The sequence below is a fragment of the Coenobita brevimanus genome, chromosome 15 (assembly GCF_032717465.1).
Source record: "Coenobita brevimanus isolate Jiangsu-jjx chromosome 15, ASM3271746v2, whole genome shotgun sequence".
Classification (NCBI taxonomy): domain Eukaryota; kingdom Metazoa; phylum Arthropoda; class Malacostraca; order Decapoda; family Coenobitidae; genus Coenobita; species Coenobita brevimanus.
In genome coordinates, this window is record NC_136968.1 from 30,556,310 (window position 1) to 30,573,356 (window position 17,047).

At 44.4% G+C, this 17,047-nt stretch overlaps 1 protein-coding gene across 1 annotated transcript in view; it reads left to right on the forward strand.

Annotated features, from left to right (window-relative positions):
• Window positions 1-17,047, forward strand: part of LOC145390721 (UDP-xylose and UDP-N-acetylglucosamine transporter-like) — a 144,409-nt gene that overhangs the window by 40,831 nt on the left and 86,531 nt on the right. The window lies entirely within an intron of this gene.

Sequence of the window (17,047 nt, forward strand, 5' to 3'; positions counted from 1 at the left end):
CTCCATCCTCTCCACATGTCCGAACTACCTCATTGTATTTCTCCGAACGCTTTCAGTCGCATCCGTTTCCACACCACAACACTCTATCGCTTCCTTATTTGCCAGTCTGACTATCCATATAACTCCACATGCTCCTCTCAAGTAACTCATTTCCACTGCTCTCACTTTTCGCTTGTGTCCTTCCAACAAGGTCCAAGCTTAGCTTTTATACTTTAGAATTGGTATCGCTATACTGTGCTATCTTGGAGCGACTTTTTTACTTCCGTGCTCACTTCCATATTTCTTATCACTGCTTTCAAAGAACCAGCAACCTTTCTTCCCTGTTGTACCCTTTCAAGTGCTTCATCCTCCAAGCTTCCATCCTTACTCATCACACTACCCAAGTACAGTACTAGACTGCACTCAAATTTTCCATTTCCTCCTCATCCAACCTCCCTTTGCATTCACTGACTTCATTTCTCTTGAAGACTATAACTTTACTCCTCCCTACATTCACCTTTAAATTCCATTTCTTACACACTCTCCCAAACTCAATGACCAACCCTTGCAGTTCCCCTTCATCTTTACGAAATAGTACAGTATCATCTACAAACAACAGAACAGGAAGTTTCCAAACGCTGTCCCCTTTCATTAGGGCAACTCCAACATCCATTGTCTTACCTTGTAAATCTTTTATAACCCCATCCATATACAGATGGAACAACCAGGAAGACATGACACATCCCTGTTTCAACCCAACATTCAGAAAGATAAATTCACACAGTTCATCGTCCACATGCACTGCAGCCTTAGCACCCTCATACTGTGCATACTCTTCACAGCATTCAGCAGCTTTCTCTTGGCTCCATATCTTCTTAATATTTTTCACATTCCTTGTCTGTCCCTTCTCTTATGCTTTCTCCAAATCTATGAAGGCCGCATGCAATTTCATTCAGTTTTCCAGGAACTTTTCCACTAAAGACCTGAGGATGAATGTCTGATCTACACACCCTCTTCCCATCCTAAAACTTCACTGTTCTTCTCCAAGTAATTCCACTGTTATTTCCTTAACTCTGTCAAGAAGTATCTTACCAAATACATTACCTATTACACTAAGAAGACAAATGCCCCTATGATTACCCCACACTTCCTTTTCCCCTTTTCCTTGGTGTAGGGGAGTAATTATACATGACTTTCAATCCTCTGGGACTCTACCTTCCTCCTAGGCCAATCTGCACGTCTTTCTATATCCATTCTACTACTATCTCTCCCCAGTGCTTCAGCATTTCACCACACACTCCAGTTCCTGGGGCTTTCCCCATTTTGACTTTTTTCATTGCTTCCACCACTTCCATCCTACTGATCTCTTTGTTCCTTTTCACTACCCTCTTTCTACCAGCCATTCTCCAGCCACTGGGGGTAGGGGGGTTTCAAGAATACTCCCCCAGTATCCCTGCTTGTCGTATGAGGCGACTAAAAGGGTTGGTGGTGGGTTAGTGCCCCACCCCGTAAAAAGAACTAACTAAAAAAGCAAATAAAGCGCCTCGGACCCGGACGGACCATACGTTGACGACTAAGGAACGGACAAAGGACATTCTGAGAGTAGGAACGTGGAATGTGAGAGGAGTGAATGATGAAGTGAAAGAGAGAGAGATTGTCCAGGTGCTTGAGGATGCAAAAGTGGATATACTGTATGTGGATTGACTGAAACTAAATGGAAAGCTGAAAGGATGAGAGAATGGGAATACGGTGTAGGTATATGTGCGGGAGTCAGTGAGAATGAGAGGGCAAGAGAGGGAGTATGTCTGATGATAAGCAAGAAGTGGAAGGAGAATATAAGAGAGTATGGAACAGTGGGTGCAAGGATTGTATGGGTGAGGATGAAAGTAGGTATACAAGCATGGGCGATTGTATGTGTGTATGTTCCAACTGAGGATCGAGTGGCAAGAGTGAAAGATGAGTTTTGGGCGAGAGTAGAAGCATGTATGGACAAGTTTGAGAGGAGCGAGAGAGTGCTGTTGATTGGAGACATGAATGGCAAAGTCGGGAATGTACGAGTGGATGGAGTGGTTGGTCAGTGGGGTGTGCCAGCGGAAGTAGATGGGAATGGTAGTGCTTTGGTGGACATCTGTGCTGGTAAGGGGTTGGCAATAGCCAACACCTACTTTCATCATAAGATGATCCACCGGTATACATGGAGAGTAATGAGGAGGATGGATGGTGAACTTGTTGAATGAAAGGCAATGATAGACTACGTGTGTGTGGATGAGCGAATGAGAAGACAAGTGTTGGATGCAAGGGTGTGGAGAGGGTGGGGGAATGGAGTCTCGGACCATCACTTAGTGATGGCCAAGGTAGAGCTGCAAAGAAAGTGGTTGAGGAGGCGAAGGGGAAGACAGGAGGAAGCAGCTCCTGTGAGAAGAGTGGAGAAATTGCAAGATAGTGAGAAGAGGACAGAGTATAAGAGCATAGTGGAAGAAAGATTGGGAAGGTATGAGCTAGAGCAGATGGAAGGGGTGGAAGACGTATGTAAGATATTCACGGAAGAGATAAGTGCAGCGTGTGAGGCGGTTTGTGGAGTGAGGAGGAGATGCAAGGGTGTGCAAGGGACAGCATGGTGGAATGATGAGGTGAAATGAGCTGTGGAACAAAAGAAGAAGGCATATGGTGAATGGTTGGCGAGTAGAGGTAGGGGAGAAGATGAGAGAGAGAAGAGAGAGGTATATGTGAGCAGGAGAAGGGAGGTTAAGAGACTGGTGAAGGAGAGTAAGAAGAAAGTGGATGAAGAGTTTGGGAGGAATCTGAGTGTGAAATGGAGGGAGAGTAAGAAATTGTTTTGGAAGGAGGTAAAGAAAGTAAGGCAGTGTGAAAGGGGAAATAGTAGGGGAGTGAAAGATAGGAATAATAGATTGTTGGTGGAGAAAAGAGAGAAACTGAGGAGATGGAAGGAGCACTTTGAGGATTTGTTGAATGTAGAGAGTGAGAGCAGTGTGAGTATAAGTGGTTGGGGAATGGCTGGGAGAAGAAGAGATGAGAGGAGGGAGGAAGAGATCAGTAGGTCGGAAGTAGTGGAAGCGATGAAGAAGATTAAGCTGGGAAAGGCCCCAGGAATTGATGGAGTGTGTGATGAAATGCTTAGGTATGGGGGTGAGATTGTTGTGGAGTGGATATGGAAGTTGTGTAGATTGGCTTGGGAAGAGGGAAGGGTTCCAGAGGACTGGAAATCAGGTATAATTGTTCCTCTGTACAAAGGAAAAGGCGAGAGAGAAGTATGTGGTAACCATAGGGGTATTTGCCTTCTTAGTGTGACTGGTAAAATATATGGTAGAATACTCATTGATAGGGTTAGGCATATGACAGAGGAGCTAGTTGGAGAAGAACAAGGGGGATTTAGGAAGGGAAAAGGGTGTGTAGATCAGATATTTGTTCGAAGATGTTTAGTGGAGAAGTATCTAGAGAAGGGAAGGAAAGTGTACGCTGCCTTCATGGACTTGGAGAAAGCTTATGACAGAATAGATAGGAAAGGTATGTGGAAGGTATTAAGAATATATGGAGTGGAGGGGAAATTGTTGAGTGCTGTGAAGAGTATGTACGAGGGAGCTAGGGCTACGGTGCGAGTGGATGGTGAGCTGAGTGAGTTCTTTGATTTCAATGTGGGACTGAAACAGGGGTGTGTAATGTCTCCATGGCTGTTTAATATATATATGGATGGGGTCGTAAAGGAGGTACAAGGTAGGGTAGTGGATGTGGGGGTGGCCCTAATGAATGAGGGTGAGATTTGGAAGCTTCCGGTGTTGCTGTTTGCTGATGATACAGTATTGTTGAGTGAAGATGAATGGGAGTTGCAAGGTTTGGTGAATGAATTTGGGACAGTGTGTAGGAGGAGGAAGCTGAAAGTTAATGTAAACAAAAGTAAAGTTATGGTGTTTGAGAGGAATGAAGTCACAGAATGTGCAGTGAGGTTGGATGGTGAGGATATGGAGAATGTGAGTGCATTCAAGTACTTGGGTAGTGTGATGAGTAAGGATGGAACTTTGGGGGATGAAGTACGTGAAAGGGTACAGCAGGGAAGGAAGGTTGTTGGCACACTGAAAGCAGTGATGAGAAATAGGGAGGTGAGTATGGAAGTTAAGAAGTCACTGCATGATGGTATTGTGATCCCTACCCTGACGTATGGAAGCGAGGCTTGGACCTTGCAAGAGGGGAACAAGTCAAGAGTGAGAGCAGTGGAAATGAGTTACTTGAGAGGAGCATGTGGAGTGACATGGAGGGACAGGTTGACGAATGAAGAAGTGAAGGAATGTTGTGGGGTAGATGTGGATGTGGTTGAAAAGATTAGGAGAAATACACTGAGGTGGTTTGGACATGTGGAGAGGATGGAGAATGAAAGACTGACTAAGAGGGTGTATGTAGGTGAGGTGGAGGGAGGGAGAGGGAGGGGTAGACCGAGGATGAGGTGGAGGGATGGAGTTGAGAGGTATATGAGGGAGGGGGGGGTGAGTTGGGGGGAGGGGAGTCAAATGGTGGGTGACAGAGTGACTTGGAGGCGTTTTGTCTGCGGCCACCCTTTGCGGGATTAGGGCGTCGGGCTATAGATAGATAAATAGATAGACTTTCATTCTTTTTGTATAACAACTCCTTAAAGTGTTCTCTCCATTTGCTCATGTTTTCTCCATTTTCCATGATCAGTCTACCATTTTTATCTTTCACTTCCATATTAACTTCTTTATCACCCTGTCTGATGCTCTTTACTTCCTTCCAGAACATTTTCTTACATTCTCCCCACTTTACACTCAGATTGTTTCCAAATTCCTCATCCACTCTCATCTTACTCTCTCCTATTAATCTTTTCATCTCTTGCTTCCCATCTACATAAAATTCCATCTTCCGTCTCTCACCATCCTCCATTCCACTGCTTCCCATCCACTCATTTTATGCTTTCTTCTTTTGCGTCACAGTTTGCGTCACCTTTTCATTCCACCATGCTGTTCATTGCACCTGCTTTTGCCTTCTCTTCACCCCACACACCACCTCACATGTTGCACAAATTTCCTCTGTAAATATCTTAAACACACCTTCCACCCTCCCTGTATGCTCCAAATCATATTTTCTCAATTGCTTCTCCACTTCTCTCGTATATTCTGTCTTTTCTCCATTGTGTTGCAAGTTGCAACCTTTCTGCCCTCCTTGTATGGACTACTTCCTCCTGTCCTTCTCTCCTTCTGTTCATCCATCGCATTTGTACCTTGACATTATAAGTTACTGTGATATTATTTTTTATTATTATTGTTATTATTATTATTATTATTATTATTATTATTATTATATGGTAGGTGGGAGTACTAACCATCCACTCACTCGATGTAGTGCTGCCCTCGACTGTCTGCCCTTTCCTCTCCTCCATCCTTCTTTCCTTCCATCCTCTTCTGTCTTTCCTTCAGTCTTTTCTCATCATTCTGCCTGTGGATGACTTTACACTCCCTCTTCTGTCTTTCTTTTCTTCATTCTTTCCTTTTCCTTCTACCTGTGGGTGACTCTACACTGAGTGACAAGCCAAATGGTTTCCTTTACACCAGGAAACCATTTACTACGCTGGGTGGCAACCACATAACCAAATTTTGGCACCTGGTGGTTTAGTGGGTAATTATTGCGCTCCAGTCGGATTGAGCCGGTGAAGGTTTATATCCAGGGGGTGGTTGAGGTTCACTGTTCACACAGTGCCACTCAGGGATGTGTGAGGTTGGTCACTCTCATCTTAAATGTCAGGACCAACTGCCTAGCCCCGGGCTCCTACGCTCCTCATGGGGCAACGTAGGATTGGATGATGTATGGATGGATGGATTATTTTCATTATTATTATTATTATTATTTATTATTAATTATTATTATTATTATTATTTATTATTAATTATTATTATTATTATTATTATTATTATTTATTATTAATTATTATTATTATTATTATTATTATTATTTATTATTAATTATTATTATTATTATCATTATTATTATTTACCCCCTGGGGGTAGGGGGGTTTGTCAAGAATACTCCCCCAGTATCCCTGCTTGTCGTAAAAGGCGACTAAAAGGGTTGGCGGAGGGTTAGTGCCCCTCCCCGGAAAACAACTAACTAAAAAAACAAACAATAAGCCTCGGACAAGGACTGACCAAACGTTGACGACCAAGGACCGGACAAAGGACATTGCAATTGGAACGTGGAATGTAAGGGGAGCAAATGATGAGGTGAAAGAGAGAGAGATTGTCCAGGTGCTTGAGGATGCGAAAGTGGATGTATGTGGAATAACTGAAACAAAATGGAGAGGAGAAAGTGTGAGAGAATGGGAGTATGGATGGGGTATATGTGCAGGAGTAGGTGAGAATGAGAGGGCAAAGGAAGGAGCATGTATAGTTGTGAGTAAAAGATGGAAGAGGAGCATAAGACAGTATGGATCAGTTGGATCAAGGATTGTGTGGGTAAAGTTGAAAGTTGGAATACAAATGTGGGCGATTGTGTGTGTGTATGTGCCAACGCAAGATCGTGCTAGAAGAGTGAGAGAAGAGTTCTGGGCAAATGTAGAAGTGTGCATGGAAAAGTTTGGAAGGAATGAGAGAGTGTTTTTGATTGGTGATATGAATGGTAAAGTTGGGAATGTGAAGGTGGATGGAATAGTTGGTGAGTGGGGTGTGCCTGCTGAGATAGATGAGAATGGGAGTGCGTTAGTGGACATTTGTGCTGGGAGGGGGTTGGTGATAGCCAATACCCTCTTCAGGCATAAAATGATCCAAAGGTATACATGGCGAGTGATGAGAAGGGTGGGTGGTGAATTGAGTGAAAGGAAGGCAATGATTGATTATGTGTGTGTGGATGAAAGGATGTGAAGATGTATATTGGATGCAAGAGTTTATAGAGGTTGGGGGTGTGGACTTTCTGACCACTACTTGGTGGTGGCCAGAGTTAAAGTTCAAGTAAGATGGAGGAATAGAAGAAGGGAAAGACGAGAGGAAGGAGTAGTTGCAAGGAGAGTGGAAAGGTTACAAGAGGATGAGAAAAAGGCAGAGTATAAGAGAGAAGTGGAGGAACGATTGGGCAAATATGAGTTGGAGCAGATGGGGGACGTGGAAGGTGTGTGTAGAATATTTACAGAAGAAATATGTGCAGCATGTGATGTGGTGTGTGGAAGGAAGAGAAGACGGAGGGGGGTGCAAGGAACAGCGTGGTGGACTGAAGAGGTGAAACTGGCTGTGGCACAAAAGAAGAAAGCATACAATGAATGGATGAGAAATAGGGGCGTGGAAGAAGTTGAGAGGCGGAAGAGAGAGTTATATGTAGAAAGAAAGAGAGAGGTGAAAAGATTAGTAAGAGAGAGTAAGAAGAGAGTGGATGAGGAATTTGGAAGGAATTTGAGTGTAAAGTGGAGGGACTGTAAGAAAATGTTCTGGAAAGAGGTGAAAAGAGTAAGACAGGGTGGAAGTGAAGTTAGCAGGGGAGTGAAAGATAAAAATGGTAGATTACTAGTGGAGAAGGGAGAAAAAGTGAGCAGATGGAGAGAACACTTTAAGGAATTGTTGAACATGGAGGATGGAAGTAATGCGAGTATAAGTGGCTGGGGAATGGCTGGAAGAAGGAGGGAGGTGAGAAGACAGGAAGAAATCAGTAGGATAGAAGTTGTGGAAGCAATGAAGAAAGTTAAATCAGGGAAAGCCCCAGGAATTGATGGAGTGTGTGGTGAAATGCTGAAGCATGGGGGAGAGATAGTAGTAGAATGGATGTGGAAGATGTGCAGATTGGCCTGGGAGGAAGGTAGAGTCCCAGAGGATTGGAAGTCAGGTATAATTATTCCCTTGTACAAAGGAAAAGGGGAAAAAGAAGTGTGTGGTAATCATAGGGGCATTTGTCTTCTTAGTATAATTGGAAAAGTATATGGTAGGATACTTATTGACAGAGTTACAGAAAGAACAGAGAAATTAGTTGGAGAAGAACAGGGAGGCTTTAGGAAGGGAAGAGGTTGTGTAGATCAGATATTCATTCTCAGATCTTTAGTGGAAAAGTTTCTAGAGAAGGGAAAGAAGTTGTATGCGGCTTTCATGGATTTGGAGAAAGCATATGACAGGGTGGATAGACTAGGATTGTGGAAAGTGTTAAGAATATATGGAATAGATGGAAAGTTGTTGAATGCTGTGAAGAGTATGTACGATGGTGCGAAGGCTGCAGTGCGTGTGGATGGTGAACTAAGTGAATTTTTCTCTTTGAAAGTTGGGTTGAAACAGGGATGTGTCATGTTTCCATGGTTGTTCAATCTGTACATGGGTGGGGTAATAAAAGACGTACAAGGTAGGGTAGTGGATGTTGGAGTGGCCCTGGTGAGAGAGGATAGTGTTTGGAAACTCCCTGTACTGTTGTTTGCAGATGATACCGTGTTGTTGAGTGAAGACGAAGGGGAGCTGCAAGGCTTGGTGGATGAGTTTGGGAGAGTGTGTAAGAAACGGAATCTAAAGGTGAATGTAGGGAAGAGTAAAGTGATGGTCTTTGAGAGAGGTGAAGTCAGTGAATGTACAGCGAGGTTGGATGGTGAGGAATTGGAAAATGTGAGTATGTTTAAGTACTTGGGTAGTGTGATGAGTAAGGATGGAGGTTTGGAGGGTGAAGTGCTTGAAAGGGTACAGCAGGGAAGAAAGGTTGCTGGTTCTTTGAAAGCAGTGATAAGAAACAGGGAAGTGAGCATGGAAGTGAAAAAGTTACTACATGACAGTATTGTGATACCAACCCTAACGTACGGAAGTGAAGCTTGGACGTTGTCGGAAGGACACAAGTCAAGAGTGAGAGCCATGGAAATGAGTTATTTAAGAGGAGCCTGTGGAGTCACATGGAGAAACAGGCTGACGAATGAGGATATAAATGAGCGTTGTGGTGTTGACGTGGATGTGATAGGAAGCGTTATGAGGAACACACTGAGGTGGTTTGGCCATGTGGAGAGGATGGAGGGTCAAAGACTGACGAAGAGAGTGTATGTGAGTGAGGTGGAGGGGGAAAGAGGGAGGGGGAGGCCGAGGATGAGATGGAGAGATGGGGTGGAGAGGTATATGAGAGAGGGGGGTGTGAGTTGGGAGCAGGGGAGTGAAATGGCGGGGGACGGGGCGACTTGGAGGCGATTTGTTTGTGGCCACCCCAAACGGGATTGAGGTGTCTGGCAATAGATAGATAGATTATTTATTATTAATTATTATTATTATTATTTTTATCAGTGGTAGGTGGGGATGCTCACCATCCACTTACTCGGTGTATTGTTGCTCTCGGCTAACTGCCCTTTCCTCTCTTCTTTCCTTCCTTCCTCTTCTGTCTTTCTTTCCTTGATTCCTTCCTCTTCCTTCTGTCTGTGGGTGACTACACTGAATGATGAGCCAAATGGTTTCCTTTACACCAGGAAACCATTTACTATGGTTGGTGGTAACCATATACCTGTAACCAAATTCTGGTGCCCGATGGTTTAGTGGGTAATCAAAGATCTCCAATCAGATTGAGCTAGTGCAGGTTTAAATCCAAGAGATGGTTGGGGTTTATTGCCCACTTGATACTACTCAGGAATGATTTTTTTTTTTTTTTTTTAAGGTAAGAAAGAAGGAATGAAAAGCCAGGAGCCCACAAACCTTTCCTTCCAAGAAAAAAACAAAAACAATACAAAAGAGAGCCAAATTCAAGATCCATTCATTTCGAGATGCATGGACACACTGCGTTTGAAAGACTGGAGATCATAGGAAGTAGGAAATACAGTCAAAGGGAGACAGTTCCAGAGTTGCCCTGTTGCATAAGTGAAGGACTGGGAGTAACGGTTAACTCTTGCATTAGGGAGTTGGACAGAAAGGGGATGAGAGTTTGTTGCTAAAGGGGTGCTACACAACCGTCGTAGAGGGGGAGGGATGCAAGGAGACAGTTCAGAGGAGACGTGGCCATTGAAATAGCGATAGAAATGAGATAAAGATGCAAGAGAGCGGCGAAGAGACTGGTTGAAGGGAGCCAGTAAGAGGAGGAGAGTTAATGAGACAAAAAGCCTTTGACTCCACCCCGTTGAGAAGAGCTGTATGTGGGGAGCCTCCCCACACATGAGAGTTGTACTCCAAATGGGCGAATAAAACTCACGTATAAAGTCAACAACTGTGCGGGGGTAAAGAAGGTATGAGGTCAGCTTAGCACACCCAATCTCTTGGAAGCAGATTTTACAAGAGATGCAATATGGTCTTTCCAAGATAAGTCCTGAGTGAATGAAATCCTAAGCATATTCAGGGATGATGGAGGATTAAGCTGGATATTATTATATATTCGTGGGAACTCCTGTGGAAGATTGTGTTGGGTTGATAGATGTAAAACCTGAGTTTTTGATGCATTAAAAACAACAAGATTTTTATATACCCAAGTCAGAGACAATTCAGACATTAGGTGTGCCATAGCCTCATCCCTTGTTTGTTGAAATAACTGCTGAGATGGATGTTGTGGGAACTGAATGAAAAGTTGAAGGGTGGAATCATCAGCAAATGAGCGGATTGGGTTAGATGTACAGCTTAGAAGATTATTGATAAATAAAAGGAAGAGAGTTGGTGATAGGCCAGAGCCCTGAGGAACACCACTGTTGATAGATGTAGGAGAAAAATAATAGTCGTCTACAACAGCGACTATAGAATGACCAGAAGGGAAGCTAGAGATGAAGGCACAGATAGAAGGATAGAAACCGTAAGAGGGCAGTTTGGAAATTAAAGATTTATGCCAGACTCGATCGAAAGCATTTGAGATGTCAAGTGCAGTGGCAAAGCTTCTGCCAAAGTCCTGAGAGGAGGATGACCAGGAGTCTGAAAGGTAGGTGAGAAGGTCACCAGTGGAGCATCCCTGACGGAACCCATACTGACAATCAGAAAGAAGGTTGTGAGAGGAAAGATACTTTAAAATTTTTCTGTTAAGAATTGACTCAAAAACTTTTGAGACACAGGATCTTAAAGCAGTTGGATGATAGTTAGAGGGTTGGGAATGGTCGTCCTTCTTTGGGACTAGCTGAATGAGTGCAAACTTCCAGCAAGAAGGAAAGGTACAAGTTGAAAGACAAAGGCGAAAGAGTTTACCTAGGCAGGGGGTAAGCACAGTTCTTGAGGACAACAGGAGGGACTCCATGAGGCCCATATGCCTTATTGGTGTTGAGGCCTGTGATGGCAGAAAATACATCAGCTGAAGAAATTTTAATGTCAGCCATGAGGAAGTCAGAAGGGGGAAGTGATGGAGGAACAACACTTGGAATCGTCTAAGGTGGAAATTGAGGAGAAAGTCTGAGCGAAGAGATCTGCTTTATCAGTAGAAGAAATAGCTACAGAGCCATCAGAGTAGAAAAGAGGAGGGAAGGATGATGAGATAAAGTTTTTAGAAAGGTTTTTGGCGAGGTGCCAGAAGGAGTGGGAAGAACTGGAATTGGAGAGTCGAAGGCATTTAGTACGGATGAAATTATTTTTTGCAGAGCGAAGAACAGACTTAGGACGATTCTGGGCAGGAACATAAACAAGATGTGATTCAGGGTGGGTTGGCTCTGGTACCTTTTATAGGACCTCTCTTTGTTGCGCACAGCATTAGAACAAGTGTGATTAAACCAAGGCTTTCTTGCATTAATCAAAGGATATGAGAAAGGAATGTTTGCTTCCATGCCCAAGAGAATAACCTCTGTAATGCACTAAGGACACTCAGATGGTTCCTGGCCATGGAAGCAATAATCATTCCAGGGAAAATCAAAGAAGTACTGCCTGAAGGCCTCCCAATCCACATCTCCAAAGTTCCAAAGTCGACGTTTCTTTGGAGGGTCCACAGACCGTACCGGAGTGATAGGACAGGTCAAAGTAATAAGGTTGTGGTTGGAGGAGCCCAATGAAGAGGAAAGATTAACAGTGTAAGCAGAAGGATTAGTTGTAAGGAAGAGGTCAAGTATGTTGGAGCTCTCTTCACGGTGGTTAGGGATACGGGTAGGGTGCTGGACAAGCTGCTCTAGGTCATTAACCCGTCACGTCCCGAGGTTTTCCGCACCTATGACATCCCCCAGTCCCGAGCCTTTTTAGAAAAATTTTTTTTTTGCTAAAACTTCCGCTTAGGTCGAGAAACGAAGGAAAATCATAAAGAAAATGGTTCCTGCGGTCTATAAGTGGTCTGTACAGGTGCGGTTTCCCCCCGCAGGTATCGTATTCTGTAATGGGCTGGATATGCGTTTACGTTTTCTATGGTAAGGAATAATGGGAGAAACAACACACAACACCTCTACATTTATTGAATTTGAACTAATAAACAATAACAGTAACAATATAATGGATTTCAGACACATATATATGAAAAATAAGCATTGTACCATCGCGCGAGCATAGCGAGTTTGGTCCGAGTCGTAACATGCTATATGCTAAGTTTCTGGTATGAGTCAACCTATCATTTTTTCTGCTTGTATACTTCTGTTTCAATGACATTTTACCAATTACAACTGTTTGTAAGTGTTTTCAGATGTTTTGATTCATTATGATGACATGCAGCATAAGTTTAGCGCACATCAGCTTAGTAAGCGCACTCGCTATGACTCGTATTTCAACATACCAAATTGTTTTATCACTTTCCAATTATTTTCCCCTTTACATAGAACCTTTCCTCCACCACTGTAAAGGTTTTCAATTATTTTCATTCATTACGAGGGCATTTAGCGATATGCTAGCGCATATTCATGTAGCAACCACGATCTCAAACAGTCGTGTTTCATCATCTACTTTATTTATTCACTCCAATTATATTTTCCCACTTATATTACACACGTTTACACCCCTAGAATGCACTGTACATACTTCTATCTATCTATCTATTGCCAGACGCCATAATCCCGTAAGGGGTGGCCATTTGCTCTGAGTTATTTGTTTTACGGGAAGGGGCACCAACCCTCCACCAACCCACTTGCTGACACGTAGGGAGCACGTATGGTTTGGTTATACGGTTACCACCCAGCGTTGTAAATGGTTTCTTGGGTTACAGGAAACCATTTGGCTTGTCACTAAATGTAAGGCCATCCTGTAATGGAATGAAAAGCAATAAGAAGTGACAGGAAAGATGGGATAAATAGGAAGAGAGGAGGGCAGGCAGAGAAAAAGAATGATAAAGGCTAAGGAAGAAGTAGGCAGCACTACATCAAGTGAGTGGATGCACTGCCATTATTTATTCAAGTGAGCGTGAGAATATCGCCTGAAAATACCCTCGCAAGGAATGTTTCGTCATACATAATACTCACACACTTATATACTAATTCACTCACACACTTATATACTAATTATTCACTTTATCACTTGCTGACTTTTATTTTGACTAATACGTGCCTTATTCATTCGACTGAGCGTCAGGAAATCTTATCTTTATACACACGCTATGAATATTTGACTTAGAATATACATCATCATATACAATAATTTGAACTTATATTATACCCGTAAGAATGTCACATAATAATAATTATATAATTACGGGCCGTATTTATTGCACTGAGCGACAGAATATCGCATCATACAACCCTCTCTATGTAAGTTTCAACTTAGGGCAGATTTATATACTTACACCCAATGTTTTCACTTATGCTCTACCCGTAGGCACTTTATACTAATATTTGGCGATCCACATGACTGATAATTTCACTGAGCGTCTGTCTGTCGCATTTACCTCATAATTTCAGCGTCCTTTCGCATTCACACCATGCTAAAATTGCATCAACGTGTGATATTCACTAAAACATGGGTGAATACAGAGACCCACGTCACACTGCACGCACTCATAGCGGGTGTCCTTCCTCTGTGTCGTGAGTCTCACCTGGGAATTACTGCACACGTGACACCTGCGCTGGGGCCTAGGTCTGTTGGGCTGGGGAGGGATAGGAGTGGGGAAATGGCGGCCGGATATTCTCTGGGGAGTTTGGGTAATAGGGGCAGTGCGGGTGCGCTGTTGGGGCCTTTCAACAGCATACTTTGCAAAGATTTCTCTTGTGAGCTCCCTCACAAACCCTTCAAATGTTTCCTGAACTCCTGTGGTCATGGCGTGAAGGTGGTGGCAATTCAGAGAGTGATATCTAGTAAGTGAAAGAACAGTTTTTTTATACCACTTCATCGTTGTCCTGGCACACTCTACCGTCGATATCATGGAGTCTGACTGGTCCATGAGGCGCATGTTTATATTGTAATCCATAACACACTCAGGTTTCCAAACACGACGCCTGCTCTCGCTATGGTAATCTACAGAATCAGTACGGTGCATCAAGGGGCGGTGAACCGTGGACAAGAGGCTTACTTCTCTGTTGTGGTTCCACATTGTTGCAAGGATGTTGTTGGCTTTGAAGAAGACAACCTCACTCCTTGCAAGTTTCCGCCCTACCTTGGCCATGTGACGCCGGTTCACCTTTACGGTTCCACAGACTCCCGTTTCATGTGTGTGAAGATAACGAGCGAGAAGAGGGCTAGTGTACCAGTTGTCGAGGTAGAGAACGTGACCGCGATGAAGGTAGTCTTGTATCATCGTCTTTACCACTGCTCCCGACAGTCCAATACTTCGATCTTCTATTATGTCTGTCTGTGCACCGGTGTACAAGACTATGTCTTGCACGTATCCAGTCCTACAGTCACACATAACAAAGATCTTGAACCCAAAACGGTGCCTTTTGCTGGGTATATACTGTCTGAATGAAATATTGCCTCTCCACAACACGAGACTCTCGTCTATGACGAGATCTCTATAGGGATAGAATGAGGAACGAAAGGTTTGCCTGAGGTGATCAAAGACCAACCGAATTTGCCTCATTTTGTCAGTGTTGTTTGCATTTGCAGGGTCATGAGCATCATAAAAATGGAGGCGACTTAGAATTTGTTGAAACCGATTACGACTCATCACTTGACCAAATATGGGGGTAAACATAACAGGGTCCCTAGTCCAGTAAGCAGGAATTCTATTCTTTCTTATAATACCCATCAAAAGGACAAGGGCAAAAAATAAAAACATTTCTGGAAGGGAGACAGGGTAGTCATAGATCATAGAATGCCTACTCCTTGTTCCCAATCTTTCACTTTCTAGGCGCTGGGCACTTGCAAACAGGTTTGTCTGATAAACGATCTGATCCACGAATGCCTCACTGAAAAACAGGTGGAAAAAATCCAACCTGGTGGAATTACTGTGAATACCTGGTGCAATGCAGCCAGATCGCCCTTGCTCAGTGAAGGGGTGAATGAGGGGAGAAAAATCACTCCCATCCTCCCAATCCCACGACACAAATCCCTCGTCCCCATCACCGCCTTCGTCTGGGTGGGGAGGAGATCCTGGTTGGGGAGGTGGGGGAGAAGGAGTACGGAGGGCTTCCCCACTGTCATTCCTCTTCCCTCTGCCTTTACCCTTTCCCTTTCCCTTACCCTTACGGCCTTGAGGAACATTAGGGGGCTGTGGGGATGAAATAGTAGAATATTGGGGAGCAGAAGACATGCTGGGGAGTGGTTCCTCCCCACCTTCCCCCTCCATTACCACACCACGTGCTCTCTCACGCAACCTAGCTCGACCACGTGTTAGGGGATATTGGGGAGCATAAGACGTGCTTTGGAGTGGTTCCTCCCCACCTTCCCCCTCCCTCACAACCCCACGTGATAAGGAACGCACCCACACTGGCCCACGTGATCCACTCTGCCGCCTCACACTACGTAGGGAGAGCAATGACTCACTTACGTCACTCTCACTTTCCCTAATCCCAGGACTTTCCATTTCACTCCCCACTCCCTCCACTTGACTTCCTAGCTCCCCAAACAGAATGCTAGGCCCATACCTGCTCATACGACGTGGTGTGCGCTCTGGGCCACGATGTGTTATGACCTCCCGTCCATACCACGTGGCAGCACGTCCCACGGCTCCGTCCTCGTCCTCGTCCTCGTCCTCGTCCTCGACCTCGAATTCTCCTTCCAAATCATGCTGGGGATAGCGATAGGATACACCACGTGCCTTCTTTGCCTCCTGCCCCTCTCTAGCAGCACGGTAAGTCACGTACTGCCGCTTCCTGGGTGACGGAACTTCCTCATCACTGCTGGTGGTTTCTTCCTCCTCTGGCTGCACATAATCTTTGTCCATCTCCTCGTCGTCCAGTGGGGAATCACTGTCGTCGGTAAAGGTGTCCAGGGCGACTTGAATCTCGCTGTCTGAGAAACCTCTCTTAGTCATGTCTTAGCGGGACCGTGGCTACCAGGTGAGTGGACGAGTGGCTGGCTAGCACGGGTCGCGCGGGGTCGCCGAGTGTCCCCGCCTGGTGGCAGGGAGGGGAAGGTCAGGCGAGGGTACGTACCGCAAATCAAGCGCGAAATTTGAAAATTGTCGAAATTATGCACATTGCAATTGCACGACGTACTGGTACGTCGCCGGGACTGGCAAATGCAAATCGTTGCAACGTACCCATACGTCTTCGGGACGGGGCGGGTTAAGGATAGAAAAGATGTAGGCTTGTTCGTCAGGTGGATCAGTGAAAGGAGAGGAGAGCCAAAGGTGGTGGTGAACATTGAAATCTCCTAGAATGGAGATTTTAGAGAAAAGAGAAATGGATAAAATGTTTTCCATCGTAGAAGTAAGATAGTCAAAGAATTTTTCATTGTCAGTAGAATTGGAGATAAGTAAACAGCACAGATAGTCAGAGAATGACAGGAAAGCCAAGGCCAAAGAGTAGAGAATTCAGGAGAATCAAGTTCAGGAACACGAGAGCAAGATAAGTCGTTGCGTACATGTACACAACAGCCACTTCTGGCTTTGATTTGAGTATAAAGAAAGCAGGAGGAAACAAAGAAGGGTCAGTTGTCTCAGACACCTGAGTCTCTGTCAGGAAGAGGAGGTGAGTTTTAGAGAAGGAGAGGTGGTGTTCGACAGAGAGAAAGTTAGAGGAAAGGCTGTGAATGTTGCAGAAATGAAGAAGGAGTCAGTCAGGCATCTCGCTGAGTTGTCACTGGGAGAGGGGTGGATCAGGGCTTTTATGGTCCCCCCCCTCTCCTGGGGACTCCAAGGGCTGTTTTTTTTTTCT